The following is a 21,353-nucleotide window of genomic DNA, read 5'->3' as shown; positions in this document are numbered from 1 at the left end:
GAGCTCTTGGAACCAAGCAGAGAGACAGGTCTCTATTAAAGCTAACCAGGCCCAGGAAAAAATTCAAGACTTTGAAGGACACAATAAAGGATCTGGACTTTAACTCCTGGCTGTATTTGGGATTATCGAACTGAACTGAAACTAAGGCTGCCTCCAGAAGCTCCCCAAGAAACCTGCTCCAAGAGAAAGATTATAATTTAGAAAAAAGAACATTATATATTATAGGGGTAATAAACAAATATTTATTGGGAGAAAGAATAGGAGAAAGATAGAATGGAGCAAATACAACTTTTATAATGTAGAGAAAAATGAGATGGTGGCAGCAGGTAGTGCTTTAACTTCAGTCTTTTTGGAATTAGTTCAACGAGCAAATACATACACACATGCACACACACACACACAAACACAAACACACACATGAAATCTATGTTATCCAATGGAGAGATATGAGGGTAAGGTGGATAAGATATATGTGGGAGAGATGATAAAAGAGAGGATAAATTTGGAAAGGTAGGACTTATAAATAAGACAGACTTTTCAGGAGGAATAGGAGACAGACAGACAGATTGACAGACAGAGACAGAGACGGAGAGATAGAGAGAGGAAAAGAACAATGGTGGGAAAGAGGAAGAAAGGAGGGTGGGAAGGACAGAGGGAGAGAGAATAGCATGAAGAAAAATATAGTATTCATATTGGTGAATAGGGAAATCTCTGGTGTTGTGGCTACTGAATAATTTAAATAACAATGTAATTAATTAAGGCTGCATTTGTCAATAACAACAAAAGATTAATTACTTTAAGGTTTGTTAGTAACTTTTTTCCTCCATCCTCCTCCCTCCATTTCCCTTTTTACCTTCATTCTTTTTTTTTCCCTCTTTCCTTTTCTTCTTCTCTTCCTTTATTCCTCCTTCCTTCCTTTCGCTTTTCCCTTTTTTCATTCCTCCCTCTTTCCTATTCTTCTTTCTTACTACTTTCCTCCTTCCCTATCTCTTTCCTTCCATTCATCCTGCTACTTTTCCTCTCTTTCTTCCTCCTTCCCTTTCTTCCTCCCTCCTTTACTTATTTTTCCCTTTCTCTCTTCATCTCTCCTTTCCTACTTCTCTTATTTCTTCCTTTTATCTTTCTTTCTTCCCTCTCTCTATTTCTTCACTTATATCATTCTTCTTTCACCTTTCTTTCTCCCCACTTCATATTATTTTATTTTTCAAATTACATGAAAATATGATTATCAACATTCATTTTTGTAAAATTTTGAGTTTCAAATATTTTCTTCCTCCCTTTCCTCCCCCCTCTACAAGATATTAGCAATCTGATATAGGTTATAGAGGGACAATCATTTTAAACATATTTCCATATTAGTCATATTGTGAAAGAAAAATCAGAACAAAAGAGAAAAACCACAAGAAAGAAAGAAAGAAAAAATAATACAAAAAAGTGAAAATAGTCTCCATAGTTCTCAGTCTGAATGTAGATGGAATTTTCCATCACATCTGTGGGAATTGTCTTGAATTACTGTAGTGCTGAGAAGAGCTGTATCAATCACAGCTGATAACCACACAATCTTCCTGTTACTGTGTACAGCATCTTATTTCTGCCTCAGTTCAAGTAAGTATTGTGAGGTTTTCCTGAAATCTGCCTGCTCATTCCACAACATATTTAGCCATTCCCCAATTAATGAACATCCCTTCAATTTCTAAATCTTTGACATCACCAAAAAGGGCTGCTACAAAAGTTTTGGGGCATATGAGTCCTTTTTCCATTTTTTTTCTTTTTTTTTTCTTTTTTAATTGTTTTTAATTTTTTCTCCTTTTTCCATTTTTAAAGACATGTTTGAAGGCAGGAGAGAGAAAGGGAGAAGGGAAAGGGGAGAAAGAGGAGAAGATGTAGAAGAAGGCAGAGAGAAGATGAGAGGGGGAGAGAGATGAGAGAGGGAATAGCTAGTGAAAAAAAAAAGACAGAGCAGGAATCAGATCAGGGTCCCAGTTGTGATGAAATTAGCTTTGGAGGGGAGGAAGGCTCTTTCTATCTCTAAAAAGGAAGATGATGAATGGAGACAGGCCCAGTATTTGCTTTATTGAATGTAAATTTTGCTAGCCTTTGGGCAGAATTCCAAATTGGCAAGATTAGTTCACAATTCTACAAATTGTGCATTAATGTCCCAGTTTTCTTACATCCCCTTCAACATTTTCCTGTCATCTTAGTTAATCTGAGTGGTATGAAGTCATAGCTTGAAGTTGTTTTAATTTGCATTTCTCTAGTCAATAGTGATATAGGCCATTTTTTCATATAACCATAAATGGCTTAATTTGTTCATCTGAAATTTTTCTGTTCATTATCATGTGGTCATTTATCAATTGATAAATTACTTGTATTCTTATAAATTTGATGCAGTTCTCTATATATTTTAGAAATAAGGCCTTTATCAGAAACACTGCCTATGAAAATTCCCCCCCATTTTTTTGCTTCCCTTCTAATCTTGACTGCATAGGTTTTGTTTGTGCAAAACCTTTTTAATCTAATGTAATCAAAATTGTCCATTTTGCATTTCACGATATTCTTATATTTCTTGCTTGATTACTCCCTTCTCCACAGATCTAACAAGCAGAGTATTCTTAGTTACCCTAATTTGCTTATAATATCTCACTATGTCTAAAGTCATGTACACATTTTAACCTTATCTTGGTATAGTGTGTAGATGTTGATCTATGGTTAGTTTCAGCCATACTATTTTCTACTTTTTCCAGCAGCTTTTATCATATGCCAGATGCTAGTCTTTGAGTTTATCAAAGAGTAGATTACTAAAGCCATTGACTACTGTGTCTTGTGTCCCTATTTCATTCATCAATCACTCTATTTCTTAGTCAGAACCAAATGGTGTTGATGACTGCCACTTTATAATACAGTGTTAGGTTTTATATGGCTATCTCGATACTTCCTTCCGTTCATCCTGCTAACTTTCCTCTCTTTCTTCTTCCTTCCCTTTCTTCTTCCCTTTACTTATTTTCTTTCCCTTTCACTCTTCATCCTTCCTTCCCTACTTCTCTTGTTTCTTCCTTTTACTCTTCCTTCTTCCCTCTCTCCATTCCTTTATTTATATCTTTCTTCTTTCCCTTTATTTTTTTCATTGATTTGCTTCATTGTCTTGACCAATTTTTATTGAATTTTGCAATTATTTTTCTTGTAGTTGGTAGCTAGACTAATGTGCTATTGAATAAGTAGATAAATTTAGGTAGAATTTTCATTTTTATTTTATTAGTTCAGCCCTCCCATTAGCAATTGTTATTTTCCAATTGTTTAGATCTGATTGTAGTTGTGTGTAAAGTGTTTTGTAATTGTGTTCGTATAATTTCTGGGTTTGTTTTAGAAGGAAGACATCCAAATATTTTATATTGCCTATAGTTATTATAAATGGAATTTCCTTTTCTATCTCTTGATGCTGGTAACATATAGAAATGCCAGTGTTTTATTTGCTTTTATTTTACATCCTGAAATTTTGCTCAAGTTGTTAATTATTTCATGTAGTTTTTTAGTTTAATTCTCTAGAATAGTTTAAGTATACCATCATGTAATCTGTCTGCAAAGAGTGATATTTTGGTTCCTCATTGTTTATTCTAATTGTTTCAATTTATTTTTCTTTTATTGCTAAAGGTAATGTTTTATTATAATATTGAATAATAATTGTTATAATAGGTATTCTTCTTTCACTCTTGATCTTCTTGGGAATATGTCTATTTTATTCCCATTGTACACAATACTTGCTTATGGTTTTAGATAGATACTACTTATCATTTTAAGATTTTCATTTTCTTATGCCTTCCTGAGTTTTTAGCAGGAATAAGTATTGCTTTTCAACAAAAGCTTTTTCTGCATTTATTAAGATAATCATATAATTATAGTTAGTTTTCTTATTGATATGGTCATTTAAAAAACCTTATACTTATCTGATATTGAACCAGTCCTGTATTCCTGATATAAATCCCACTTGTTCATCGTGTATTATTCTGGTGATAAATTTCTATAATCTCATGATAATATTTCATTTTAATTTTCTCATTAATATTAATTAGGGAAATTGGCCTATGATTTTCTTTCTCTATTTTGGCTATTTCTAATTTAGGTATCACCTCCATATTTGTGTCATAACAGTAATTTGATAGGACATCTTGACCTATTTTTCTTCCAAATAGCTTAAATAATATTGGAATTAATTGTTCTTTAAATGGTTGGTAGAATTCATCTGTGAATCTATCTGGTCTTAAACATTTTTTCTCCCTCAATTATATATTATTTCCAAATACATATATAGTTTTCAACTTTCATTTTTGTAACAATTTGTGTTCCAAATTTAGTTCCCCTCCCTCCCTTACATCTTTTCTCCCCAAAACAGCAAGCAATGTGGTATAGGTTAAATATGTACAATCCTTTTAAATATATTTGTTGTACAGGAATAATCAGACCAAAAGGGGAAAATAAATAAGAAAGCAAAGAAATAAAAAACAAACCAAAAAAAAAACTATAAAATTACTATATTACAATCATCATTCATTCTAAATCCATAGTTCTCTCTCTGGAGGTAGATGGAAGTTTTTTCTCAATTTTGTAGGAATTGTCTTGAATCATCACAATGATGAAAAGAGTCAACTCCATCATAGTTGATAACATAATCTTCCTATTAGTGTATACAATATAGTCATTTCATTCTGTAGCTGTTCATGTAAATCTTTCCAGATTTTCCTGAAAGCAGTCTATGCATTATTTCTTTTTTATTATTATTAATTTTTATAATTATAGCATTTTCTTTGACAGTACATATGCATAGGTAATTTTTTTTTTACAACATTATCCCTTGTACTCCCTTCTGTTCCGAGTTTTCCCCTCCCTCCCTCCCCCCCCTCCCCTAGATGGCAGGCATTCCCATACATATTAAATATCTTATAGTATATACTAGGTACAATATATATGTGCAGAACCGAATTTTGTTGTTGTTGTTGTTGCAAAGGAAGGAATTGTATTCGGATGGTAAAAATAATCTGGGAAGAGAAACAAAACAAAACAACAACAACAACAAAAACAAAAACAATGCTCACAGTTTACACTCATTTCCCGGTGTTCCTTTTCTGGATGTAGTTGATTCTGTCCATAATTGATCAATTGGAATTGGATTAGCTCTTCTCTATGTTAAAGATATCCACTTCCATTAGAATACATCCTCATACAGTATCATTGTTGAAGTTTATAATGATCCCCTAATTCTGCTCATTTTACTCAGCATCAGTTGATGTAAGTCACTCCAAGACTCTCGGTATTCCTCCTGTTGGTCATTTCTTACAGAACAATAATATTCCATAACATTCATATACCATAATTTACCCAACCATTCTCCAATTGATGGGCATCCGTTCATTTTCCAGTTTCTAGCCACAATGAAAAGGGTTGCCACAAATATTTTGGCATATACAGGTCCCTTTCCCTTCTTTAGTATTTCCTTGGAATATAAGCCCAGTAGTAGCACTGCTGGGTGAAAGGATATGCATATTCTGATAACTTTTTGGGCATAATTCCAGATTTCTCTCCAGAATGGTTGGGTTCTTTCACAACTCTACTAACAATGCATCAGTGTCCCAGTTTTCCCACATCCACTCCAACATTCATCATTATTGGTTCCTGTCATCTTAGCCAATCTGAAAGGTGTGTAATGATATCTCAGAGTTGTCTTAATTTGCATTTCTCTGATCAATAGTGATTTGGAACACTTTCATATGAGTGGAAATAGTTTTAATTTCATCATCTGAAAATTGTCTATTCATATCCTTTGACCATTTATCAATTGGAAAATGGCTTGATTTCTTATAAATTAAAGTCAATTCTCTGTATATTGTAAAATGTGGGTCCATGCTGAGTTTCTGCCATACTAATTTCCAGTTTTTCCAGCAGTTTTTGTCAAATAATGAATTCTTATCCCAAAATTTGGGATCTTTGGGTTTGTCAAACACTAGATTGCTATTTTATTCACTATCTTGTCCTGTGAATCTAACCTATTCCACTGATCAACTAGTCTATTTCTTAGCCAATACCAAATGGTTTTGGTGATTGCTGCTTTATAATATAGTTCTAGATCAGGTACAGCTAGACCACCTTCATTTAATTTTTTTTTCATTACTTCCCTTGAAATTCTCGGCCTTTTGTTGTTCCATATGAATTCTGTTATTTTTTCTAGGTCATTAAAATAGTTTCTTGGGAGTCTGATTGGTATAGCACTAAATAAATAGATTAGTTTAGGGAGTATTGTCATCTTAATTATATTCGCTCGGCCTATCCAAGAGTACTGAATGTCTTTCCAATTATTTAAATCTGACTTTATTTTTGTGGCAAGTGTTTCATAATTTTGCTCATATAATTCCTGACTCTCCTTTGGTAGATATATTCCCAAATATTTTATACTATTGACCATTATTTTGAATGAAATTTCTCTTTGTATCTCTTGCTGTTGTATTGTGTTGGTAATGTATAAAAATGTTGAGGATTTATGTGGATTTATTTTGTATCCTGCAACTTTGCTAAAATTCTGAATTATTTCTAATAGCTTTTTAGCAGAGTCATTGGGTTTCTCTAAGTATACCATCATGTCATCTGCAAAGAGTGATAGTTTGATTTCCTCATTTCCTACTCTAATTCCTTGAATCTCTTTCTCTTATTGCTCTTATTGCTGAGGCTAGAGTTTCTAGAACTATATTGAATAGTAATAGTGATAGTGGGCAACTTTGTTTCACTCCTGATCTTACAGGGAAAGGTTCTAGTTTATCGTCATTACATATGATTTTTACTGACGATTTTAAATATATGCTCATTATTTTAAGGAATAGTCCATTTATTCCTATACTCTCAAGCGTTTTTAGTAGGAATGGATGTTGGGTTTTATCAAATGCTTTTTCTGCATCTATTGAGATGATCATATAGTTTTTATTAATTTGATTATTAATATGGTCAATTATACTAATAGTTTTCCTAATATTAAACCAGCCCTGCATTCCTGGTATAAATCCCACTTGGTCATAGTGTATTACTCTGGGGATGATTTTCTGAAGTCTTTTTGCTAATATTTTATTTAAGATTTTAGCATCAATATTCAATAAGGAAATTGGTCTATAGTTTTCTTTCTCAGTTTTCTATCTACCTGGTTTAGGTATCAGTACCATGTCTGTGTCATAAAAGGAATTTGGTAGGGCTCCTTCAATCCCTATTTTTTCAAATAGTTTATATAGCATTGGAGTTAGTTGTTCTTTAAATGTTTGGTAGAATTCACATGTAAATCCATCTGGTCCTGGGGATTTTTTCTTAGGGAGTTGGTTAATAGCTTGTTCTATTTCTTTTTCTGAGATGGGACTATTTAGCCTACTTACTTCTTCCTCTGTTAATCTGGGCAAGCTATATTTTTGAAGGTATTCTTCCATTTCATTTAAGTTATCGAATTTATTGGCATAAAGTTGAGCAAAGTAACTCCTAACTATTGTTCTAATTTCCTCTTCATTAGTGGTGAGTTCTCCCTTTTCATTTTCAAGACTAACAATTTACTTTTTCTCTTTCCTTTTTTTAATCAGGTTCACTAAGGGTTTGTCTATTTTGTTGGTTTTTTCATAGAACCAACTCTTAGTTTTATTAATTAATTCAATATATTTTTTTTTTTACTTTGAATTTTATTAATCTCACCTTTTATTTTTTGAATTTCAAGTTTTATGTTTGTCTGGGGGTTTTTTATTTGTTCCTTTTCTAGCAATTTTAGTTGTAAGCCCAATTCGTTGGCCCTCTAATTCTCTATTTTATGCAAGTAGGCCTGTAGAGATATAAAACTTCCCCTTATTACTGCTTTGGCTGTATCCCACACATTTTGGTATGATGTCTCATTATTGTCATTTTCTTGGGTGAAGTTATTAATTATGTCTATGATTTGCTGTTTAACCCAATCATTCTTTAGTATAAGATTATTTAGTTTCCAATTATTTTTTGGTCTATTTTCCCCTGGCTTTTTATTAAATGTAATTTTGATTGCATTATGGTCTGAAAAGGATGCATTTACTATTTCTGCCTGACAGCATTTGATTTTGAGGTTTTTATGCCCTAGTATATGATCAATTTTTGTATAGGTTCCATGAACTGCTGAGAAGAAAGTATATTTCTTTCTGTCTTCATTTAGCTTTCACCAAAGATCTATCATATCAAACTTTTCGATTATTCTATTTACCTCTTTCACTTCTTTCTTATTTATTTTGTGGTTTGATTTATCTAATTCTGAGAGTGCAGGGTTGAGATCTCCCACTATGATAGTTTTGCTGTCTATTTCTTGCAGCTCTCTTAATTTCTCTTTTAAGAATTTAGATGCTGTACCACTTGGTGCGTATATGTTTAATGTTGATACTGCTTCATTATTGATGCTATCCTTTAGCAGGATATAATGCCCTTCCTTATCTCTTTTAATTAGATCAATTTTTGTTTTTGCTTGTTCTGAGATGAGGATGGCTACTCCTGCTTTTTTGGCTTTGCCTGAAGCATAGTAGATTCTGCTCCACCCTTTTACTTTTAGTTTGAATGTATCACCCTGTTTCAGGTGTGTTTCTTGTAAACAACATATTCTGACTTTTAATCCAGTCTGCTAACTGCTTCTTCTTTAAGAGGGAGTTTACCCCATTAACTTTTATGGTTAGAATGACTAATTCTATATTGCTTGCTGTCCTGTTAACCCCTGCTTATGCTTTTCTCCTTTCCTTCCCTCTTACCCCCCTACCCAGTATTAAACTTGTAAACACCACTTGCTTTTCACAGCCTTCCCTTTTTAGTATCCCTCCCCCACTTAAAGTTCCTCTTCCTATTTTACCCCTTTTTCTCACAATTTCTGTATTCCCTTCCCCTTAGCTTATCCTTCCCTCTCACTTTTCAATGAAGTGGAAGAAGTTTCACCATAAATTAAATATGTCTATTGATACGCACTATGTTCATCTCCCTCCTTTCTTTCTCTCTGATATAATAGGTTACCTTTGCCTCTTCATCAGATGTAGTACCACCACTTTACACTTTTTTATGATATAATTTCCTTTCCACCTCTAGTTTCTAGGACAAATTATATATATATGTTCTTTACATATTTTCATGGCAGAAGTATAGTTCTCAAGATTTCTCTTTACCTTTTTAAAAATCTCTTGAGTTCTGTATTTGAAGATCAAACATTTTATGTAGGTCTGGTTTTTTCATCAAGAATAGATGGCATTCATTTATTTCATTAAATGTCCATCTTCTTCCCTGGAATATGATGCTCATTTTTGCTGGGTAAGTTATTCTTGGCTGCATACCAAGTTCCTTAGCCTTTTGGAATATCATATTCTAGGCCCTTCTTTTAATGTGGATGCTGTTAGATCCTGGGTTATCCTTATTGTGGCTCCTTCATATCTGAATTGCTTTTTTCTAGCAGCTTCCAGTATTTTTTCCTTTGTCTGATGGTTCTTGAACTTGGCCACTATATTTCTTAGTGTTTTGATTTTAGGGTCCCTTTCAGTGGTGATGGATGAATTTTTTCAATGTCTATTTTACCCTCTGTTTTCAAAACGTCTGGGCAGTTCTCTTTGATAATTTCCTCGAAAATAGTGTCCAAGCTCTTTTTTTCCTCACATTTTTCAGGGAGATTGATTATTCTCAAATTATCTCTCCTGGATCTGTTTTCCAAGTCTGTTGTCTTTCTAATAAGGTACTTGACATTCTTTTCAATTGTTTCATTTCTCTGGTTTTGCTTGACTACTTCTTGGTTTTTCCTTCAGTCATTCATTTCTACTTGTTCGAGTCTACTTTTCAATGATGTATTTTCTTCACTCACTTTTTTTATATCTTTTTGTAATTGTCCAATTGTGTTTTTAAGTGAGTTTTTTTCTTCTATGGAATTTTTCCCATTTTATCCATTTTATTTTTTAGAGAGCTGTTTTCTTTATCCAGCTCATTAATCCTGTTTTCCTTGGAGTTGTTTATACCTTTTCCAATTCACTAATTTTGTTTCTCAATGATATGATCTCTTTATCCACTCTGGATAATTTCTCTAGGCTCTCTTGCCAAACTTCCCTTTCCTTTTCCCATTTCTCTTCTAGCTCTCTTGTGAGAGCCTTTTTGATTTCCTCTATGAGATTCTTTTGTATTGAGGAGCAGATCATATCCACCTTAGGGGATTCCTCTGGGGACAGTCTGTTTTTAGTCTCCTCAGTATTTGAAGTGTGCTCTCTCTCCATACAGAAGCTGTAAATGGTGAGAGCCCTTTTGAATTTTTTGTTCATTTTGTCAGAGCAGAATCGAAGAAAACAAATTGACAAGAAAAACAATTGGTCTGTTTTGGGGGGCATGGGGCTGGATGGTTTTAATGGGCTTCCTCTACAGACTGGGGGGGAGGGCAGCAGGGAGCCACTAACAGGACAGAGATGGTTGTGCTACCTCTGTGCTCTGAGGCTCTGAGAAAGTGCTGAGTTACTCCAGGTGGGGGTTGGGGGTGGCCGGGTTCTGAGAGGCTAGCTTTCCGGGGTTTTATTCTTCACCTCTGGTGTTTGCACCCTCTCCACTGTTCCTGGCTTGCTGCCAAGATGGAATAGCCACACTTGGGTAAAAGTCTTTTTGCAGAAACATCAGAGATCGTACCCTTCCCCCCTGTAGTCTGAACTGTGTGAGCTGTCTGCTTGGCTCTGCCTTGCCTGCCCTCAATCTGTGCCCAGTCTATTTGACCCTCCCCTGAGCAAACACAGAGCTTCTCGGGAGAATTTCAAGGATGTTGTCTGTTTGTGATTATTTGTGGGTTTTTTTTCCAGTCAAGCATTAATTCCAAGGCTTGTCATGAAGTAAGTCCTGAGAGAAAACAGGGAGCTCAAGCAGCTGTCTGCCTCCACGCCGCCATCTTGGCCGGAATTCTGCATTATTTCTTATAGAACAATAATATTTTATTATATTCATATACTATAACATTCTCCAATAGCATCCATTCAAATTCCAATTCCTTGCCAATACAAAAAAAATGCTGCTAGAAACATTTTTGTATATGTGGGCTCTTTTCTCTCTTTTACTGTCTCTTTAGGATACAAATCCATTAGTAACATTGCTAAATCAAAGGGTGTACCTAGTTTGATAGCCCTTTGGGCATAGTTCCAAATTTGTCCCTAGAATGTTTAGATCATTTCAAAACTCCATTAACAAAGCATTAATCCTTGAGCTTTTTTCTTAAGGAGTTCATTGATGGCTCCAATTTCTTTCTTTCTTTTTTTTTTTGATGGGGTTATTCAAATATTCATCTTCTGTTAATCAGGAAATTTATATGTTTTAATAAGTATTTATTTCTTTCAGTTAGATTGTCAGATTAACTGATATTTAGTGGGCAAATAGCTCCTAATTATTGTTTAATTTCTTCACTGGTGTTAAATCCTCTCTTTCTTTGGAAACTGATAATTTAGTTTCCTTTTTTCTTTTTGTCTAATCAAATTAATTAAAGGTTTATCAGTTTTAAATTTTTTTTCATAAAACCAACTGTTACTTTTTTCATAAGTTCAATAGTTTACTTACTTCCAATTTTATTAACATCTGCTTTGATTTTTGGAATTTCTAATTTGGTAATTAATTATTTTTTTATTTCTTTTTCTAGCATTTTTAGTTGCATGTCAAGTCATTGATTTCCTCTTTCTTTATTTTAATTATGTTTTTTTTTTTTTTTTTTTTTTTTTTTTTAGGCTGGGGTTAAGTGACTTGCCCAGGGTCACACAGCTAGGAAGTGTTAAGTGTCTGAGACCAGATTTGAACTGGGGTCCTCCTGAATTCAGGGCTGATGCTCTATCCACTGCGCCACCTAGCTGCCCCCGATTTTAATTACTTTAGCATTTAGAGATATAAAACTTTTTTCGGATGAATCCCAAAGTTTTGGTGTGTGGTCTAAATATTGTCTTTATCTTTGGATGAAATTATGAATTATTTTTGTGATTTGTTCTTTGACCCACTCATTCTGTAGGATTAATCATTAATTCCCAATTAATTTTGGTCTGTTTTCCCACAGCTCTTTATTATGTATAAATTATATTGCATCATGATCTGAAAAGGATATTTATTTATTTATTTATGCCTTTCTGCATTTGATTGTAAGATTTTTTTCCCCATCAGAGAAGATCACTTTTTGTTTAGGTTCTATGTGCCACTGAGAACAATAATATTCCTTTCTATCCCCATTTAATTTTCTTCAGAGATATTTCAAGTTTAACTTTTTAGAAATTCTGTTCACTAAACTTTTATTTATTTTTATCTTAGATTTATTTGATTTTGAGATAGGGAAGTTGTTATCCCCAGTAGTATAGTTTTGCTGTTTGTTTCTTTCTGTAACTCACTTAACTTCTCCTCTAAGAATTTGGATGATATATCACTTGATACATATATGTTTAGTGTAGAGGGCTGGACCAGTTGCAGAGGGCTGCAACTCTGAAAAGGTGTACTTGAACTTAAGACAGCAGAGTACTTAAAGCAAAGTACCAACTCAATGTGATATAATAGATAATATAGTGATGTGATAGCTCTCCTCATGATTTGTGCTTTCTGAATGTGCTGTGGTGAGGTAATCATAGGGAAGGATTGGAGGGCTGAGGCAGAGAGTCAGACTCTGTCTGCCTCAGCACTCTCAGAAGGGAAGATTTCAGATTCCAGACTCCAGAGTCCAGGATCCATCTTTGACTAGCCACATGGCAGCTTGCCTGCCTCCTTCACTTCTCTTCCTAAAGATCATGGACTTTGATTGATTGATCTTGATTCTGATTCTGAGGCCTTCCAGAGAGCTAACCTGGACATTACAGTTTAGTGCTGATATCATTTCATTGTCTTTAATAAGATAAAGTTTCTTTTATGACTTGATTGTCTTTAACAAAAATATAGTTTCCTTTATCATTTTAAATTAAATCTATTTTTCTTTTACTTGTTCTGAGATCAGGATTGCTATCTCTGTATTGCTTTGTTTTTACTTCAGGTAATGCATAATATATTCTCTTTCAGCCTTTTATCTTTTTTTTTTTAATTATAACTTTTTATTGACAGAACATATGCCTTGGGTAATTTTTTTTTACAACATTATCTCTTGAACTTACTTCTGTTCCGACTTTTCCCTTCCCTTCCTCCACCCCCCTCCCCTAGATGTCAGGCAGTCTTATACATGTTAAATATATTATAGTATATCCTAGATACAATATATGTGTGCAGAACCATACAATTCTCTTGTTGCACATGAAGAATTGGATTCAGAAGGTAAAAATAACCTGGAAAGAAAAACAAAAATGCAAGTAGTCCACATTCATTTCCCAGTGTTCCTTCTCTGGGTGTAGCTGATTCTGTCCTTAACTGATCAATTGGAACTGAATTAGATATTCTTTTTGTCAAAGATATCTACTTCCATCAGAATACATCCTCATACAGTATTGTTGTTGAAGTGTATGATGATCTCCTGGGTTCTGTTCATTTCACTCAGCATCAGTTCATGTAAGTCTTTCCAAGCCTTTCTGTATTCATTCTGCTTGTCATTTCTTAAAGAACAATAATATTCCATAACATTAATATGCCATAATTTACCCAACCATTCTCCAATTGATGGGCATTCATTCATTTTCCAATTTCTAGCCACTACAAAAAGGTTAGCCTTTTATCTTTATTCTGTGTCTATATCTCAAATGTGTTTCATATAAACAACATATTGCAGAATTTTGGCTTTTAGGCCATTCTGCTTTCTGTTTCTGTTTTATGGAAGAGTTCATCTCATTCAAATTCACAATTATGATTACTGTGTATTTTCCTCTCCCCTATTTTCCTTATTTATACTTTTCTCTCTTTTTTTACCCTGTCCCTCTTCACCTATGTTTTACTTCTGACCCTCCCCCTGTCTGCCCTTCATCTATCACTTCCCCTCTTTTCTTTCCCCTTTCCCTCCCCAATAGGATAAGACAAATTTCCATACTTAAATAAGTATGAATGTTATTCTCTCTTTGAGACAAAACTGATGAGATTAATATTCAGACAGTGCTCATGTCCCTCTCTTATATCCCTCATCTGCAATAGGTCTCTTGTGCCTCTTCATGTGATGTAATTTGCCCCATTTTTCATTTTCCTTTCCTCCTGTCCCAGTGCAATACTTTTTAATACCCCTTAATTTCTTTTTTTATATCATCATGTCAATGTCAACTTATATCTATACCCTCTGTCAACATATACCCCTTCTAACAGCCATAATAACGGTATAGTTCCCAAGAGTTACAAATATCGCCTTCCTTTGTAAGGATGTAAACAGTTTTACCTTTATTAAGATCATTCTCTTTCCTGTTTACTTTCACTTTATTTCTTCCTTTCTTCCTTTTTCCTCCCTTACTTCCTTCTTTCTGAAGTCCAGGAACTTTTAATCTGCTATATTTTTTACCTGAACTAGTTTGCCCCTCCTTACCCAGCCCCATTCCTATCTTTCTCCAAATGGGAGAATAAGAGATGAGCAGACTGGTGTGATACTAGCTTTACTTCAGATAAACAGACAGAATTCCTGAACTCATATGATTCACCAGGCTTAGCTTCCACAGTAAAAAAAGATCATATGGGTTAGTTACCACCTGTGGCTATAAAGAACTGTAAGTAGTGTTTTCTTATTTGATCTCATAGGGAATGCAGCCATATAAAACCAGAATTAGGAAAAGGGACTACAAGAAAAAGAAGAAACTAAAATTCATAATGAGAGTAAAGAATAAGCTTGTTCTATGTGCAAGAAATGGAAATAGGAGGTTGAATTTGGACTAAACAGTATTAAATATTTACATTATGAACTTAATATTATGAGGTACCAGGTGTGACCATACAAGAGTATGCTTGAGGTTACATAGAAAGGAGGTGGTTGGGTTGAGAAAAGTGAGGAATTATCAGGTTTAACAAGAATATTAAAGTTTCTGGAATTAAGGAAAAGGATCCAGGTTGGAGTTAAATGTCATGAATGCCCAGGCACATTGATGCTTTTAATGAACCTCTGGAGTGAGCTGATAAAATCATTGTAAGTGTGGCTAAATTACCTAGATGTTATTGGATAATACAAATGGGTTTTGAGCAGATTGTATTATTAATGGAGTAATTGTACCTATAGAAAAAGAAAAAAAAATGAAGAATGTATATAAAGAAATAAGGCTGAATTACTCTGAAACCTGTTGTTAAACACTACTACATGTTTGTAGTATGTATATATAGTTAAAATATACATACATCTTAGCTTAGCTCTATAAGTTAGGAGAAGTCAGAAAAGGGATTATTTGGTATGAATTGGAACCTGTATCCTCATTAGCTAAGAGGGCTAAGGAGTCTTGTTATATCTAATATTAATCCCTAATTACAGGTTAGTTATTATTAACTAATAAGCAGACAAGCAAGCAGACAAAACAAATTAAATCACCTGTTCCATAACTACACAAAGCATCTCTAACAAAATGTGAATATTGAGGACATATTGCAGACCATTCAACTCTGTGCTTTAGAAAACTATAGAAAACAATCTGTTTAACTAACATGTGGCCAGCTTAATGAGGTAAAAGTGAAATTTCTGTTCTCTAGGACACATGTAATTCTGCCTATATAATGATACAGGCTGACAAAGAGGATTCATCATAATGAAATCAGCCATGCTAGTGAGAACATGGTCTGGTTGTAAATAATCTTTCAGAAGTGGGGAGAATTAACCATTAGCAGGAGTAATGTGAAAGCAGCAGTCAAGACATTTTTGTGCTAATGATGGAGAAGACATTTTTAGTGTTTAATTATGTTCTGCTTAATATTATTCTCTAATTGTTCTATATTCTCATCTTGTTTGCCAAACTTAATTGCAATTCTTTTAAGTTTAGAACTGTTTATTCTTCTCATACCCTACTACATAGTAAGCATTTAATAAGTGTATGTGGACCTTTGTGTATTTGTGTGTATGAATGGAAAAAAATAAGTTTTTATTTTAAATGAAAAGTTAGATAGTTAACTGTATCAAATCAGAGAAATTAAGTATCCAAGTGTTTAGGGAATTAAACCATAGAAACATTCTATCCTAAAGTGTTATGGAATGAAGCATGCGATAGGCCAAAAAGGAGAAGGTAAACATTAGATGTTTTAAGAGCAAGCGGTTTCTAGGGAGAAGATGAGATGCAACCAGGAAAATTATTAGAAAGAGAGAATATAAAAGCATATTAGATGTATGAAACATTGGTCATGTCCCTGAATGGTATCCAAGGAAACACAATTCCTGGAACATTTGACTTTTGAGTATCTAGTAGCAAAATGATCATGGAAAGAGTAAGAGATTTGACAGTACCCTGCTTGTTATGAGCAATGACCAAATAAGCAAATATAATATTGTCAGCACACACACACACCCACACCCACGCTGCAGTGCATATGCAACAAATGGGACCTCCCCTTTTACCTTACACACTAACACTCCCAAGGACACTGTGCATACTGTTCACAATGCTGTATTTTAACTGGATTGTATCCGTTCAGTGAAACCCTTGTGGGTTAACTGCTTTAAAATACAGATTAGAGGGAAAGGCAAAAAATAGGAATCAGAACAGGGTGAGAGAGATGTGAGTGTTACAAGCTCAGCTAGGGTACTGGGGATGCCAGACTAATGGACAAAATCTAAAACTTATTAAGTAAGGGATGAAATGGAGCAGGATAAAAAGATGGTGAAACATTTACTTTATTAATATTCCCAGGATAGTAACTTAAGTATTACTAACATATTTAAAAGGATTACAGAGCCGGATGGGGACCTTAGAGATCATCTAGTCCAGTACCTTAGTAAATTTCATTCAACAGATGGGTAAACTAATAATAGTCAAAATATATGAGGTTTAAGTATTGGAGGTGAGACTAAATCATATATTTACTTTTCTATGCCTGTTTTGTTTTTTCTCCCACTCCTCAATATTACTTCAATTAGAGTGTGTTATTACATGTAGATAAGCATATATATAGATAAGCCTGTCATCATGCAACTGTTGTTATGATTCATTTCATTCTTTTGTGCAAGTGTTTGCATTTTATTAAAGGAATATTTTAAAAATACAACATAATGAGACACATTATCAGAAATGGGATAGAGAAAACATGGAACTTAGACCCTGCCTTGTGGGAAGTTGGCATTGTGAGGGTGGAGGGAATTCAGAAAGGAGGAAAATGACAAAAATAAATGCAAACTTCTTTAACTCCATAATTTTATCGTCCTGTACTAAAAGCCTTTTTTATTTCATTAAGATCTGGTAACTAAGATCTGGAAACAATGAATGATTCTAACATCTTAGTCAAGCTTACCAGAAAACAGTTCAGAAATGTTTTCGAAATTCTTATGTGATATAAATTAACAATAAGTTTTAAAGGGGAATGGTGGCTAATAAATTAGGATTGTTAAATGGTTTTGATTCTTTGAAAATGATAGATCTCCATTCCACATGCTAATTGATCTGGAACATCAAAATAATACTGATAATTTTACCAAAAGTAATAATTGTTCTTAGCTTCCCTCACCTGGTTATTTCAGACAGAAACTTCTCCTAGAATTTTCCAGATTATTGTCTCTTATTTCCACTTTCTTTTGCATGTGTAGGTCTAGCCAGATTCCAAGTGAGCTGACCTCCTCCTTGGGCCAGCCCTTCATTCAATACTTACTACCAAGCTCAACTTCTATCATTTTGTAGGTCAACTTTAAATCAGTTACATGGAAGCAAAGAGAACAGAGGGCTTATTGTACATTTCTCTGTGGGGGAAAATGAAAACAAAATGAAAGAATTGAGAAGCTATGGTAACTAAAGCTGTGAGCAAAGAAATCTGACAGTCACAGACTGCTCTTGAAGCATTGGCCCAGAAGAAGAGATTCATGCATCAGAGCCTGGAGAACATGAAAATCCATTTGAGAAATGTTCATGTGGAGAAGGCTTATATTGTGTGAAAAATTAAGTTTACAGAATTCACACTGCATAGGAAATAGTAATTTACACATGGTTTGTGTTTAATTATTTAATCAATGAGAAACTATAGATTTATGTCTGTTTATACTGTCCATAAACTAACTCCTAGTTTATTAAAATATAAGGCAAATTGCACAGTCCTCGTAGGTCTGTTCTGTGTAATAGGGGAGTACTGTCACAAGTCTCCTTCACCTGCCCTCCCAAAGACAACAAAGAATCCAACATAGAAGGCTATTGATTGAAAAGTGCTCCAGCTCCATTTCCCAACCTCATTCTACTATAATTTGCTAATGAAGAGAAGGAAATGTTAGCTGCCCAGAACCCAGTGACAGTGTGGTAAGGGGGAATTCTTTTTTGCTTTTTCTTTGTTCCTTCCTCTTCTCACAACATGTGCTTGTGGGAAGCAAGCGTGGCTAATCTGGGAACTTGGCTAAATGATTGAGTTGAGGAAGGGGGGGGGGCATAATGGCAAGTGTGCTGACAGCAGGGAGGGGGTGTGTTGAAAGGAGGGAAGGGGCAGTTAGCCAGGGACAGTGAATTCAGTGGTAAAAAGAAGAATAGATCCTACAATGTGCAGCTACAAGGGGAGAAACAGAGTCAGCAAAAAGAAAAAAAAAATGTTGGTAAATTAACCAAAGGTAGAAAGTGAAGAAACAGGTAAAATAGGTCAGAGAAATAAAAAGTAAAATAAAATAAAACCAAACAAACAAAAAGAAAAATAAATAAATCATATATCTTGCTATAAGTATATTTATATCTATAAATATGATTTGTATGTAATATATATGTATATCTACACATATAGAGGTATATAGATAAAATGCATACACATGAACATATAAATGCATTTAACATACACACACACGCACGTGTGTGTGTGTGCGTGTGTGCGTGTGTGTGTACACAAAGTGTGGCTCAGTGCTGAAGGCCTTAGTACCTTGACCTGATGGAAAAAACCCTGAGTGTATTTTGTCCCCTTCCTCCTACACCAGTTCCAAGACAGCATATATGGTTCACCAAAAAAAGGTCAGGGCACAGGTATTAGCAAACAGAGTCAAGATTCAGATCCAGAAATAATCTAAGTATTCATTTGATTTCCAAATAATGCTATTTCTGCCTTCACATATTTCCCTTGTCTCAACTCATATAGCCATCCCAATAAGTGTATCTCACTCAATACCCCATATTTGCAATACTAAGAGCCTGTGGATCCTCTCCCTGTCTCAAGTCTCTCCCTACAACAATAGTTGCCAGAATAATCTTCTCAAAAGTCAGGCCTAACTATATTATCCTTATTGTTCAATAAAACCCACAGTGTCTCTATTAAATTCAGGATCAACATAAATTCTAATGGCATTTATTTCTTCAAAACCTCATTTTTTCTTCCCTTTCCATTTTTTCCAGTCCAGTTCTCTCTAGATAGTACTCTACCTAGCTACTCTCACTTTCTTACTGGTCTTTACACATGACACTCTATCTCCCTTACACCTTTCTTTTTTACTAGTTATTCCTCATGCTTAGTATTCTATTCCTCTTCATATCCATTTTTTGGCTTCTCTGACTTCTTTCAAGACTCAGTTTATATACCACTTTATGCAGGAGGGCCTTCTCAGTCTCATAAATACTCCTAGGCCTTGCCTCTGTTTTAGTTTTCCATTATACTGAATATATCTTGCATACATATAATTTTTTGTATGCTATCTCACTTATTGGAATATTAGGTCCTTGAGATCAAGAAACACATGCAAATATGTATGTATATATATGCAAGTATGTATGCATGCATGTATATTTGAATCCTAAGTGCATGGAAGGCAGTGAACACTTAATAAATGCTTGCCTACAGTGTATACCATTGTACATTGTACAGCTAGGACAAATTGAGATGGATTTCTCCCTGATTATCTTTATTATGCTATATTCCCAAAAAATTCCAAAAAAAAAAGTTTAACTGATAATTCAATTCAATTTAATAATGTCTACTTATAGAACACACTTTATCTTGAGGCTTGTAAGACATAGGTTAAAGTGCTGTTCTGGCGTACACTAATTTTGTGATCTTGCATAAGTCACTAGATATTTTTGTCTTCTAGTTACCCCCCTCTAATAGTGTAGAAAAGGTGCTCTCATGCATTGGTAGAGGGAATTTCCTTACCTAGGTGCTCCTTAATGAAATCAAAGTCCAGACCTAAGCCCTGTCATAGTCCCAAAATGTATAGAACTATGAACCAGATACGGGAAGTGATTTGCAATTTAGATACACAATAATTCCAGCCTTCAAGGAATGTAAAGTCTAGTAAGGGGATATGAAATATATACAAAACTAAATGTAGCACCAAATAATGTATAAGAGCATTAAAATGTCAGACAAAATGCTATTTGAAGTCTCAGAGGAGAAAGGCTGTTTATAAGCTAGAAAGTCAGGAAAAAACAGAGCTGAAATTCTTGAACTTGCCAAGTTCAACTTGGACTGGAGGTGCCAGGACAACTGAAATGATAGTCCATGCCTTTGCAATTGAATTGGGAAAGACTCCATCATCCAGAGACAAATAGAATGTGGCCTATTCAGTCAGTAGCTCCTAACTCATGCATTCCCATCCTGGGAAGAGGCTAAGAACGCTTTGATGGGAGAACTACAGAGAGAGTGGGAAGGCAAATAAGTGGCACAGAGAATAGATTATTAGACGTGGAGTGAAAAAGTTTCATTTTCCTGAATTTGAACCTAATTTCTGACACTTACTAGCTTTGTGACCATAGAAAAGTAACATTCTGTTTGCTTCAATTATCTCATCTATAAAATGAGCTAGAAAAGGAAATCCCAAATGGGTGCCCAGAAAATCAGACATGCCTAAAAATGACTTTAAAAATAAAAAAATAATAATAAAAAAAAACAATGGAGGAAATGAACCCTAGAGATAAGTGACGTAGCAATGGGATCCAGGGAGTGATAGTAAGGGGGTAAGAAGATAAAGCAGGGATCGTCATACCATATTACATGGCCTAGAGAATCTTCATAGAGAGAAAATGTGCTTCTGCAGATATAACTGTCCTGATACAAAGCTAAGGCTAAATAAAAGATAAATGTCTGGGATCAGAGGTTTTTGGGGGAATATGATGTTCATTTAGCTTTAAAGTTTCTGTAAAGTCTTTAAAGTTTAATATAGATGGAAGTTTCCAGGGACAGGAATACCATGAACAAAGAAAAAAAAGACCAGAAAGTGCTGGACATATACAGAGGATGGATGTCTTATCAGGACTTTTTATTTGCATGATACCAAGCATCTGTGTGGCCCCAGGTATTCAGATGTTCCCAAATATTCGGTTGTTTGTTATTACGGAGGC

The sequence above is a fragment of the Sminthopsis crassicaudata genome, chromosome 3, assembly GCF_048593235.1.
Source record: "Sminthopsis crassicaudata isolate SCR6 chromosome 3, ASM4859323v1, whole genome shotgun sequence".
Lineage (NCBI taxonomy): Eukaryota > Metazoa > Chordata > Mammalia > Dasyuromorphia > Dasyuridae > Sminthopsis > Sminthopsis crassicaudata.
Note: the sequence above shows the minus strand (reverse complement) of the source record.